The sequence below is a fragment of the Triticum dicoccoides genome, chromosome 7B (assembly GCF_002162155.2).
Source record: "Triticum dicoccoides isolate Atlit2015 ecotype Zavitan chromosome 7B, WEW_v2.0, whole genome shotgun sequence".
NCBI lineage: Eukaryota > Viridiplantae > Streptophyta > Magnoliopsida > Poales > Poaceae > Triticum > Triticum dicoccoides.
Genome location: NC_041393.1, coordinates 183,684,859 through 183,698,262, shown reverse-complemented (window position 1 = coordinate 183,698,262; position 13,404 = coordinate 183,684,859).

The window sequence follows — 13,404 nt, the reverse complement described above, 5'->3', positions numbered from 1 at the left end:
GCCCCCCCCCCTTCCCTTCCCCTAGGGCCGGCCATCCAAGGGAAGGGGTGCACTAGCCCCTTTGTGGGATGGTTTGTCCCCCCTTTGGCCCATAAGGCCCATACACTTGCTGGGGGTGCCAGGAACCCCTTATGGTGACCCGATGAGTACCCGGTGCACTTCGAAACTATTCCAATGTCTGAATACCATTGTCCTATATATCAATCTCTACCTCTCGACCTTTCAAGACTCCTCATCATGTTCGTGATCTCATCCGGGACTCCGAACAACATTCAGTCACCAAATCATATAACTCATATAACACTATATCGTTAATGAACGTTAAATGTGCGGACCCTACGGGTTCAAGAACTATGTATACATGACCGAGACACCTATCCGGCAATAACCAATAGCGGAACCTGGATGCCCATATTGGCTCCTACATATTCTACGAAGATCTTTATCGATCGAACTGTTATGACAACATACATAATTCCCTTTGTCCACCGGTATGTTACTTGCCCGAGATTCGATCGTCGGTATCTCTATACCTAGTTCAATCTCATTACTGGCAAGTATCTTTACTCGTTTCATAATACAACATCTCATAACTAACTCATTAGTCATTTTCTTGCAAGGCTTCTTATGATGTGTATTACCGAGAGGGCCCAGAGATACCTCTCCGATACTCGGAGTGACAAATCCTAATCTTGATCTATGCCAACTCAACAAACACCTTCGGATATACCTGTAGAGCATCTTTATGATCACCCAGTTGTGTTGTAATGTTTGATAGTACACAATGCATTCCTCCGGTATTCAGGAGTTGCATAATCTCATAGTCGAATGAATATGTATTTGACATGAAGAAAGCAATAGCAATAAACTGAACGATCATTATGCTAAGCTAACGGATGGGTCTTGTCCATCACATCATTCTCCTAATGATGTGATCCTGTTATCAAATGACAATACATGTCTATGGTTAGGAAACCTTAACCATTTTTGATCAATGAGCTAGTCTAGTAGAGGCTTACTAGGGACACGGTATTTGTTTATGTATTCACACATGTATTTAAGTTTCCGATCAATACAATTCTAGCATGAATAATAAACCTTTATCATGAATAAGGAAATATAAAGTAACAACTTTATTATTGCCTCTAGGGCATATTTCCTTCAGGAAGTAGTTGATGTTTTTTACGGCTGTGATAAGGGTACATTCTTTTGTGCTCCGATGGATTGGGTGATCAAGCAATTAGGTTACACTGTGCTATCCATTGGGTTTCAAGTGTACTGGTTGCAGCCTGGCAGAACAATTGCAGATGGTCTACAGTAGATGTATTTTGATTCCCAGGTAGCAGTTATGTCAGAATCAACTTGTGTAGAAGGTGCCCACAAACTGCTTGTGTATGTTCATCATGACAATGTGCCGGAGAAACAACTTTGGGACGATGTGCTTGTAAAACCAGTTGATCTACATAAATCATTAGTCCTTGCAAGAAAGAAATTGAGAGAGAGGAAATGCCAGCTAGGAATTTTGTTACTACATTTAATGAGCACATGTTCAACATGATGTCAGGTGGATATGAAGAGTTGTGCAAGAAAAATTCCATGTCTTCTAGGAGGAAGTTAAATACTGATTTCGTAAAAGAAGATGTTGAGATGAAAATGAAGGGGGGGATAATTTGTTTCCTAGAATTTTAGAACAAGAGGACAGTGTTGTTGAGGAACAAGAGAACATTGTTGCTCAGACTAAAGAGGAAGATTTTAGCTATGCATCGTACTCTAATGTTGATCCAGATTTTGCAGACTCTGACTATGATTTTGAAGCTGGGGATGACACCCTATTTGATGAAAATGTTGACACGTCTGTCCCAGATGACATAATTTCTGCAACTAGGAAAGTGGTAAAGGAAGATGCTAATGGTGAAGATTCAGACGTTGTTGATAGTGAGACTTTAGAGCTGCCAGAGAGTGAATATATGCGGAAATTTTATTTCCCCACTTTCAACAAAATGAAAGACATGAAAGACTCAACATTTAAACTCGGGATCATAATTTCCAAACCCTGCATAATTAAGGAATTCTTTGTCCATGTACATAGTGAAGAATAGAGTTAAAATAACAAAGACAAGGAACAATTCAACTAGAATTGAAGCACAATGCGTTGAAGGCTGCACCTTGGAGAATGGTTGCTATTAGAGATAGTAGAGTTTTGTGCATACTGATGATAATCCCCAAGTGCAGGGAATCATCATAGAAATTTCCAAAGGTGGAAGTTATAAGTATGGAGTGTCGAACCCACAAGGAGCTAAAGGTAATGATAAGCGGTTTTTAGTAAGGTATTCTCTGCAAGCATCGAAATTATCGATAACAGATAGTTTTGTGATAAGGTAATTTGTAACAGGTAACAAGTAATGAAAGTAAATAAGGTGCAGCAAGATGGCCCAATCCTTTTTATAGCAAATTACAAGCCTGGACAAATTCTTATATGAAGGAAAACGCTCCCGAGGACACATGGGGATTATCGTCAAGCTAGTTTTCATCACGCTCATATGATTCATGTTCGTTACTTTGATAATTTGATATGTGGGTGGAACGGTGCTTGGGTACTGCCTTTCTTGGACAAGCATCCCACTTATGATTAACCCCTATTGCAAGCATCCGCAACTACAAAAGAAGTATTAAGGTAAACCTAACCATAGCATGAAACATATGGATCCAAATAAGCCCCTTACAAAGCAACGCATAAACTAGGGTTTAAGCTTTTGTCACTCTAGCAACCCATCATCTACTTATTACTTCACAATGCCTTCCTCTAGGCCCAAACAATAGTGAAGTGTCATGTAGTCGATGTTCACATAACACCACTAGAGGAGAGACAACATACATCTTATCAAAATATCGAACGAATACCAAATTTACATGACTACTTATAGCAAGACTTCTCCCATGTCCTCAGGAACAAACGTAACTACTCACAAATCATATTCATGTTCATAATAAAAGGGGTATTAATATGCATAAAGGATCTAAACATATGATCTTCCATCGAATAAACCAACTAGCATCAACTACAAGGAGTAATCAACACTACTATCAACCCATAGGTACCAATCTGAGGTTTTGGGAAAAAGACTGGATACAAGAGATGAACTAGGGTTTGAGAGGAGATGGTGTTGGTGAAGATGTTGATGGATATTGACCCCCTCCCGATGAGAGTATCGATGGTGATGATGATGGTGATGATTTCCCCCTCCCGGAGGGATGTTTCCCCGGCAGAACAGCTCCGCCGGAGCCCTAGATTGGTTCTGCCAAGGTTTCTCCTCGTGGCGGCGGTGTCTTGTCCTGAAAGATTGCTTATGATTTTTTTTCCAGGGTAAAAGACTTCATATAGCAGAAGATGGGCATTGGAGGGCTGCCAGGTGGCCCACGAGGCAGGGATGCGCGCCCAGGGGGGTAGGGCGTGCCCCTACCTTCGTGGACGGTGGGTGGCCCCCCTATGGTATTTTATTCGCTCAGTATTTTTTATTAATTCCAAAAATAACTTCCGTGGAGTTTCATGAATTTTGGAGTTGTGCAGAATAGGTCTCTAATATTTGCTCCTTTTCCAGCCCAGAATTCCAGCTGTCGGCATTCTCCCTCTTCATGTAAACCTTGTAAAATGAGAGAGAATAGGCATAAGTATTGCGACATGACGTGTAATAATAGCCCATAATGCAATAAATATCAATATAAAAGCATGATGCAAAATGGACGTATCAATTCCCCCAAGCTTAGACCTCGCTTGTCCTCAAGTGGAAGCTGAAATCAAAAAATATGTCCACATGTTTTAGATATAGAGGTGTCGATAAAATAAAATACGGACATGAGGGCATCTTGATCATTCTTATAACAACAACATATATATATATTGTCATATGATTTCTTATGCTCAAGTAATAATCTATCCACAATGTCAAGTATGAATAAGAAACTTCATTGAGGACTAACAAACAATGCTCTCAGTCATCGAAGCAATTGCAATTTATCATAACATCGGAAAGAGTCAATATAAGAGCTTTTCAGCAAGTCCACATACTCAAAGATCATTTAGTCTTTCATAATTGCTAACACTCATGCAATACTTATGGGTCTGGAGTTTTAATCGGACACAGAGAAAGATAGGGGCCTATAGTGTTGCCTCCCAACCTTTTACCTCAAGGGTAATGTCAACAATAATAGTTCATGCTAACTTACATCCAATTGGATATATATATCAGGATCTTTCCAACACAAGGTGCTTGCCAAAGGATAAAATGTAAAAAGGAAAGGTGAAGATCACCATGACTCTTGCATAATGTGTAAGACAAGAATAAAAGATAGTCACTTCACAGAGGGAAGCAGAGGTTGTCATGTGCTTTTATGGTTGGATGCACGAAATCTTAATGCAAAAGAATGTCACTTTATATTGCCACTTGTGATATGGACCTTTATTATGCAGTCCGTCGCTTTTATTGCTTCCATATCGCAAGATCGTATAAAGGTTATTTTCTCCACACTAATAAGTTATACATATTTACAGAGAAATTTTTATTGCATGCAACATGACAACTTACTTGAAGGATCTTACTCGATCCATAGGTAGGTATGGTGGACTCTCATGGCAAGATTGGGTTTAAGGATATTCGGAAGCACAAGTAGTATCTCTACTTGGTGCAAAGAATTTGGCTAGCATGAGGGGGAAAGGCAAGCTCAACATGTTGGATTATCCATGACAATATACTTTATTTCGGATATAAGAGAACATAACCCATTACATTGTCTTCCTTGTCCAACATCAACTCTTTAGCATGTCATATTTTAATGAGTGCTCAGAATCATAAAATATGTCCAAGATAGTATATTTATATGTGAAAAGCTCTCTTTCTTTATTACTTCCTATTAATTACAACGATGACCAAAACTATGTTTCCAACTCTCAACAACTTTTATTCATCATACTCTTTATGTGAAGTCATTACTCTCCATAAGATCCATATGATCTCTTATTTCTTTTTATTCTTTCTTTTTCTTTTATTCCCTCAAGATTAAAGTGAGATGATCAAGCCCTTGACTCGACACTAATCTTTATTATATATAGCTCACGGACTCGATTACATAGAGGAATCATAAAAGCAAAACTCAAAACTAAATCATACCAAAACTTTATTCTACTAGATCAAGATATTACTAAAAGGATTGAACTAAGAAAAACGGTAAAGATAGGAGTGTGATGGTGATACAATACCGGGGCACCTCCCCCAAGCTTGGCAATTTCCAAGGGGAGTGCCCATAGCCATGTGATTATGTCTCCTTCTTCGGAGGTGATTAAGGTGGTGGTGATGATGGATAGTCACACATCGAGCGTAGGAGCTCCTCCAGTTTGCGGATAATGCCCTTGAGTGCGGTGATATGCACCTTCAACAAAATATTTTTACATGTGAGATACTTGTTTTGTATGCGAGCTAACTCAATCATCTTGAAAGCTTCAATCTCAGTTCGGGTAAAAAGGTTGTGATGAGGTTGAAGGATGTCTTCTTCTTCTGCCGCCGGAGTCTTCTTCTGCCGCCGGAGCATGATCCTCCATGACCTTCTGGATCCTATCATCCTTATTGATCTCCCCGGGTTCTTCTCTCTTTAGCTCCATCTTCATTAGCCAAGCATCGTTGCCTTCATTGTTGGAGGAGGCTGACGACATGATGCCTGGCATTGACAAATCTGACAGAAAATAGCTCGAAACAAAGACAGAGGATATTTGCGTGATACGGAGGTCAAAACCTTCGGGAGATTACCTAATGAATTTTTACCGACCAAAAGAAGTATCGTGCGAGAAAACAGAGTCCGGAGAGCACATGAGGTGCCCACGAGGCAAGGGGCGCGCCCAAGGGGGTAGGGCGCGCCCTCCACCCTCGTGGATGCCTCGTGTCCTTACCGAACTACTTCTTAATTTCCTATTTTCTTAAATATTCCAAAACAGAGAAAAATTGCTATTAGAACTATTTTGGAGTCGGTTTACTTACCGTACCACATACCTATTCCTTTTCGGAGTCTGAAACATTCTGGAAAGTGTCCCTTATGTATTCCTCCGGGGTTAATGTTTCAATCACATTGGTTTCAACATTTATGGGATTACCTGAGATATAATGTTTGATTCTTTGACCGTTCATCACCTTCGGATTTGTGCCTTTGAAGTTGTTGATTTTTATGGCACCGCAACGATACACCTCCTCGATAACGTAAGGGCCTTCTCATTTAGAGAGGAGTTTTCCTGCAAAAAATCTTAAACAAGAGTTGAAAAGCAACACATAATCACCTACATTAAACTCACGCTTTTGTATCCTTTTGTCATGCCATCTTTTAACTTTTTCTTTAAACAGTTTGGCATTCTCATAGGCTTGAGTTCTCCATTAATCAAGTGAGCTAATGTCAAACAACCTCTTCTCACCGCCAAGTTTGAAATCATAATTGAGCTCTTTAATGGCCCAATATGCCTTATGTTCTAGTTCGAGATGTAAGTGACATGCTTTTCCATAAACCATTTTATATGGAGACATACCCATAGGATTTTTATATGCAGTTCTATAAGCCCATAATGCATCATCAAGTTTCTTGGACCAATTCTTTCTAGATCTATTAACAGTCTTTTGCAAAATTAATTTGAGTTCTCTATTACTCAGTTCTACTTGGCCACTAGACTGTGGGTGATATGGAGATGCAATTCTATGATTAACATCATACTTAGCAAGCATTTTACAAAAAGCACCATGAATAAAATGTGAACCATCATCAGTCATTATGTATCTAGGGACTCCGAACCTCGGAAAAATAACTTCTTTAAGCATCTTAATAGAGGTGTTATGATCAGCCCTACTAGTTGGAATAGCTTCTACCCACTTAGTAAGGTAATCAACAACAACTAAAATATGTGTATACCCATTAGAGGAAGGAAACGGTCCCATATAATCAAAGCCCCAAACATCAAATGGTTCAATAACAAGTGAATAATTCATAGGCATTTCTTGATGTCTACCAATATTACCAGTTATTTGACATTCATCGCAAGACAAGACAAACTTACAGGCATCCCTGAAGAGAGTAGGCCAATAAAAACCGGATTGCAATACCTTATGCACAGTTCTGTCTCCAGTGTGGTGTCCTCCATAAGCCTCAGAGTGACACTTGTGTAGGATCTGTTCCTGTTCATGCTCAGGTACACAAAATCTAATAATACCATCTACTCATTCCTTATAAAGGTGTGGGTCATCCCAGAAGTAATGTCTTAATCATAGAAAAACTATTTCTTTGCTGGTATGTGAAACTAGGTGGTATAAATTTGGCAACAATGTAATTAGCATAATTAGCATACCATGGAGCAGTATGAGAAGCATTTATGACAGCTAATTGTTCATCAGGAAAGCTATCATCAATAGGTAGTGGGTCATCAAGAACATTTTCTAACCTAGACATGTTGTCTGCAACGGGGTTCTCAGCTCCCTTTCTATCAATAATATGCAAATCAAATTCTTGTAGCAAGAGAACCCATCTAATATGTCTAGGTTTAGCATCTTTCTTTTCCATAAGATATTTAATAGCAGCATGATCAGTGTGAACAGTTACTTTAGAATCAACAATATAAGGTTTGAACTTATCACAAGCAAATACAACCGCTAAAAATTCTTTTTCAGTAGTAGCATAATTTCTCTGGGCACTGTCTAGAGTTTTACTAGCATATTGAATAACATTTAGTTTCTTATCAACTCTTTGTCCTAGAACAGCACCTACGGCATAATCACTAGCATCGCACATAATTTCAAAGGGTAAATTCCAATCAGGTGGCTGAACAATAGGTGCAGAAATCAAAGCTTTCTTAAGTATTTCAAATGCTTCTACACAATCATCATCAAAGACAAAAGGAATATCTTTTTGTAAGAGATTAGTCAGAGGCCTAGAAATTTTAGAGAAGTCCTTAATGAACCTCCTACAAAAACCGGCATGACCAAGGAAACTTCTTATACCTTTAATGTCTTTAGGACATGGCATCTTTTCAACAACTTTAGCTTTATCAACTTAAATACCTCTTTCAGAAATTTTATGCCCCAAGACAATGCCTTCATTAACCATAAAGTGGCACTTTTCCCAATTCAAGACAGGATTAGTTTCTTCGCATCTCTGCGAAACTCGATCAAGGTTGCTCAAGCAATCACCAAAAGAAGATCCATAAACGGAGAAATAATCCATGAAAACCTCAACAATATTTTCACAAAAGTCAGAGAATATAGCCATCATGCATCTTTGAAAGGTAGCAGGTGCATTACATAAGCCAAAAGGCATACGTCTATAAGCAAAAGTACCGAAAGGGCAAGTAAAAGTGGTCTTTTCTTGATCCTCTTTTGACACAGGTATTTGAGAAACCAGAGTAACCATCTAGAAAGCAAAAAATGTGTATGTTTGGATAATCTTTCTAGCATTTGATCAATAAAAAGCAAAGGGTAATGATCCTTTTTAGTAGGTTTATTTAATTTGCGGAAATCAATTACCATCCTATAACCTGTAACAATTATTTGTGGGATCAATTCATCTTTATCATTAGGAACGATAGTAATACCCCCCTTCTTAGGGACACAATGGACAGAACTTACCCACTAACTATCAGCAACGAGATAAATTATACCTACCTCTAGGAGCTTTAGTATTTCTTTTCTTACCACTTCTTTCATCTTACGATTTAACCATCGTTGGTGATCAACAACTGGTTTGGCATCTTTCTCCAATTTTATTTTGTGTTGGCATAGAGTGGGACTAATGCCCTTAAGATCATCAAGAGTATATCCAATAGCAGCACGGTGCTTCTTCAGAGTTTTCAATAATTTATCCTCTTCCTACTCTGAAAGGTTAGCACTAATAATAACAGGATATATCTTCTTTTCATTAAGATAAGCATATTTAAGAGTATCAGGTAGTGGTTTAAGCTCAAACACGGGATCACCCTTGGGTGGAGGAGGATCCCCTAGGATTTCAACAGGCAAGTTGTGTTTGGTCCCTGTTTAAAGAATACTTCATCTATCTCCCTTCTTTCATTCATAAACATATAATTTTCATGGTCTAGCAAATATTGTTCTAAAGGATCGTTAGGAGGCACGGCAATAGAAGCAAGACCAATAATCTCATCCTTACTAGGCAATTCTTTATCATGGGGTTGTCTACGAAATTTAGCAAAATTAAACTCATGAGACATATCCCCTAAACCAATCGTACCAATATCCTTTTCGCAATCTATCCTAGCATTAACAGTATTCAAGAAGGGTCTACCAAATATAATGGGACAAAATTCATCTTGTGGGGAACCAAGAACAAGAAAATCAGTAGGATATTTAACTTTCCCACACAAGACTTCAACATCTCTAACAATCCCAACTGGTGAAATAGTATCTCTATTGGCAAGCTTAATTGTAACATCAATTTCTTCTATCTCAGCAGGTGCAATATCATGCATAATTTCTTTGTATAAGGAATGAGTTATTGGACTTGCACTAGCACCCATATCACATAAGCCATGATAACAATGATCTCCTATTTTAACAGAAATAACAGGCATGCCTACAACAGGTCTATGTTTATTTTTAGTATCAGGTCTAGCAATTCTAGCAGCTTCATCACAGAAGTAAATAACATGCCCATCAATATTATCAGACAAGAGATCTTTAACCATAGCAATACTAGGTTCAACTTTAATTTGCTCAGGTGGTGTAGGTGTTCTAGTATTACTCTTACGAACCATAGTTGAAGCTTTAGCATGATCCTTTATCCTAACAGGGAAAGGTGGTTTCTCAACATAGGTAGTAGGAACAATAGGATCATTATAAGTGATAGTCTTTTCTTCAACTTCAATAAGCACGACTACTTTTACTTCAATGGGAGGATTATATTTAAACCACTTCTCCTTAGGGAGGTCAACATGAGTAGCAAATGATTCACAGAAAGAAGCTACTATCTCAGAGTCAAGTCCATATTTAGTGCTAAATCCACGAAAAGCATCGGTATCCATAAAAGATTTAACACAATCAAACTTAGGTGTTATACCCGACTCATTACCTTCGTCAAGATCCCAATCTTCAGAGTTGCATTTAATTCTTTCCAATAAATCCCATCTGAATTTAATAGTCTTCATCATAAAAGAACCAGTACAAGAAGTATCGAGCATGGAGCGATTGTGGAGAGAAAGCCGAGCATAAAATTGTTGAATAATCATTTCTCTTGAGAGCTCATGATTGGGGAATGAATATAAAATTGACTTAAGCCTCCCCCAAGCTTGAGCGATGCTTTCTCCTTCGCGAGGCCAAAAATTATATATATAATTACGATCACGATGAACAAGATGCATAGGATAAAACTTCTGATGAAATTCCAATTTCAATCGGTTGTAGTTCCATGATCCCATATCATCACATAGCCTAAACCATGTCAATTCCTCTCCCTTCAAAGATAAAGGGAAGACCTTCTTCTTGATAATATCCTCGGGTAGACCTGCAAGCTTAAATAATCCACAAACTTCATCCACATAGATTAGGTGCAAATCGGGATGCAATGTTCCATCTCGTGTAAAGGGATTAGCTAGCAGTTTCTCTATCATACCCGAAGTAATTTCAAAGTAAACATTTTCAGTAGGTTCAATAGGTTGAGGAGCAACTCTTTGCTCTACTGGTCGGGGTGAAGATACCCCGAACAAGCCCATCAAAGGATTATGTTCCATAATAACAAGTGATAGTAAATTTCAGCACACTATATAAACTTTTCCTTACCAAATTCTACTTACCAAAGGCACTTCACTCCCCGGCAACGGCGCCAGAAAAGAGTCTTGATGACCCACAAGTGCAGGTAATCATCGTAGCAATTTCCAAAGATGGAAGTGATAAGTATGGAGTGTCGAACCCACAAGGAGCTAAAGGTAATGACAAGCGGTTTTCAGTAAGGTATTCTCTGCAAGCACTGAAATTATCGGTAACAGATAGTTTTGTGATAAGGTAATTTGTAACAGGTAACAAGTAATGAAAGTAAATAAGGTGCAGCAAGATGTCCCAATCCTTTTTGTAGCAAAGGACAAGCTTGGAAATATTCTTATATGAAGGAAAACACTCCCGAGGACACATGGGAATTATCGTCAAGCTAGTTTTCATCACGCTCATATGATTTCCGTTTGTTACTTTGATAATTTGATATGTGGGTGGACCGGTGCTTGGGTACTGCCCTTTCTTGCACAAGCATCCCACTTATGATTAACCCCTATTACAAGCATCCGTAACTACAAAAGAAGTATTAAGGAAAACCTAACCATAGCATGAAACATATGGATCCAAATCAGCCCCTTACAAAGCAACGCATAAACTAGGGTTTAAGCTTCTGTCACTCTAGCAACCCATCATCTACTTATTACTTCCCAATGCCTTCCTCTAGGCCCAAACAATGGTGAAGTGTCATGTAGTCGACGTTCACATAACACCACTAGAGGAGAGACAACATACATCTCATCAAAATATCGAACGAATACCAAATTCACATGATTACTTATAGCAAGACTTCTCCCATGTCCTCAGGAACAAACATAACTACTCACAAATCATATTCATGTTCATAATCAGAGGGGTATTAATATGCATAAAGGATCTGAACATATGATCTTCCATCGAATAAACCAACTAGCATCAACTACAAGGAGTAATAAACACTACTAGCAACCCACAGGTACCAATCTGAGGTTTTGGGACAAAGGTTGGATACAAGAGATGAACTAGGGTTTGAGAGGAGATGGTGATGGTGAAGATGTTGATGGAGATTGACCCCCCTCCCGATGAGAGTATTGATGGTGATGACGATGGTGATGATTTCCCCCTCCCGGAGGGATGTTTCCCCGGCAGAACAGCTCTATCGGAGCCCTAGATTGGTTCCGCCAAGGTTCCGCCTCGTGGCGGCGGTGTCTCGTCCCAAAAGCTTGCTTATGATTTTTCCAGGGTAAAAGACTTGATATAGCAGAAGATGGGCATCGGAGGGCTGCCAGGTGGCCCACGACCTCGTGGACGGTGGGTGACCCCCCTCTGGTATTTTCTTCGATCAATATTTTTTATTAATTCCAAAAATAACTTCCGTGGAGTTTCAGGACTTTTGGAGTTGTGCGGAATAGGTCTATAATATTTGCTCCTTTTCCAGCCCAGAATTCCCACTACCGGCATTCTCCCTCTTCATGTAAACCTTGTAAAATAAGAGAGAATAGGTATAAGTATTGTGACATAACATGTAATAACAGCCCATAATGCAATAAATATTGATATAAAAGCATGATGCAAAATGGACGTATCAACTGATAAAGACATTTGTTGGAGAGCATACTTGTGAGAGGTTGTGGGAACTGAAAGAAATGACTAAGCAGATGAGGAGGCCCAATATGGATAACTTTGGGACTATGGACATGAGCTAAGGAGAGCTAACCCAGGCACTAATTTCTTCTTGGAAAGGATGGGTGAAACATTGAGCACTTTGTACTTATGTTTGGATGCTTGTAAAAGAGGATGATTACTTGGATGTAGGCCTATAATATGTATAGATGGATCACACATAAGGACAAAATATGATGGACATATATTGACAACAATTGGAGTAGATCCCAATGCTAGGGTGGGGAGGATGGGCAACTACACGGAGATAGAGGATGTGTGCTTAGTTAAAGCATGGGAAAGCATCTCGCTTGACGCTGTGATCGGCAAAGATCAAACCTATGAGAAATATTGGCAAAGAATCGAGGACAAATTTCATCAAATGATGACATTCACTACTGGAATCAGGATCTTTGCCGTCAGCTGGCTGACGGCAAAGAGTGTCTTTGCCATCAGCTTGAAGAAAACTGACGGCAAAGAATGAGCTGACGGCAAAGGTCACGTTTGCCGTTGGCCAGCTCGTTGCCGTCTGCCAACAGACGGCATAGAAGCTTTGCCATCAGCTAGTAGATGGCAAAGAGTAAGGGTGGCCCACTAGCGAGGACCACCTAACGAACACTTTCTTTGCCATCTGCTAGCGGACGGCAAAGCTTCGTTGTCGTCTGCTAGCAGATGGCAAAGAAAGTGGCCTAACTAACATCCGTTAGCTAGGCTCTTTGTCGTCTACTAGCAGACGGCAAAGAATAGTGCCCTAACAAAATTCCAACGATGCCCGCTGACCCATCTCTCCGCCCCTCTCTCTCTCCGTCTTGTTCCCGATCGAGCCGCCACCGCCCCGCGGCACCCCGCCCCTGTGCCGCTGCCGCCCGCGCCATCACAGTCACCGCGCCGACCCTGCCACCCCGGCGACCCCCTCCTCCGCCCCGCGCCACCCCCCTCGCTGCGCCGCCCTACCCCGCCACCGTGCCCGAGC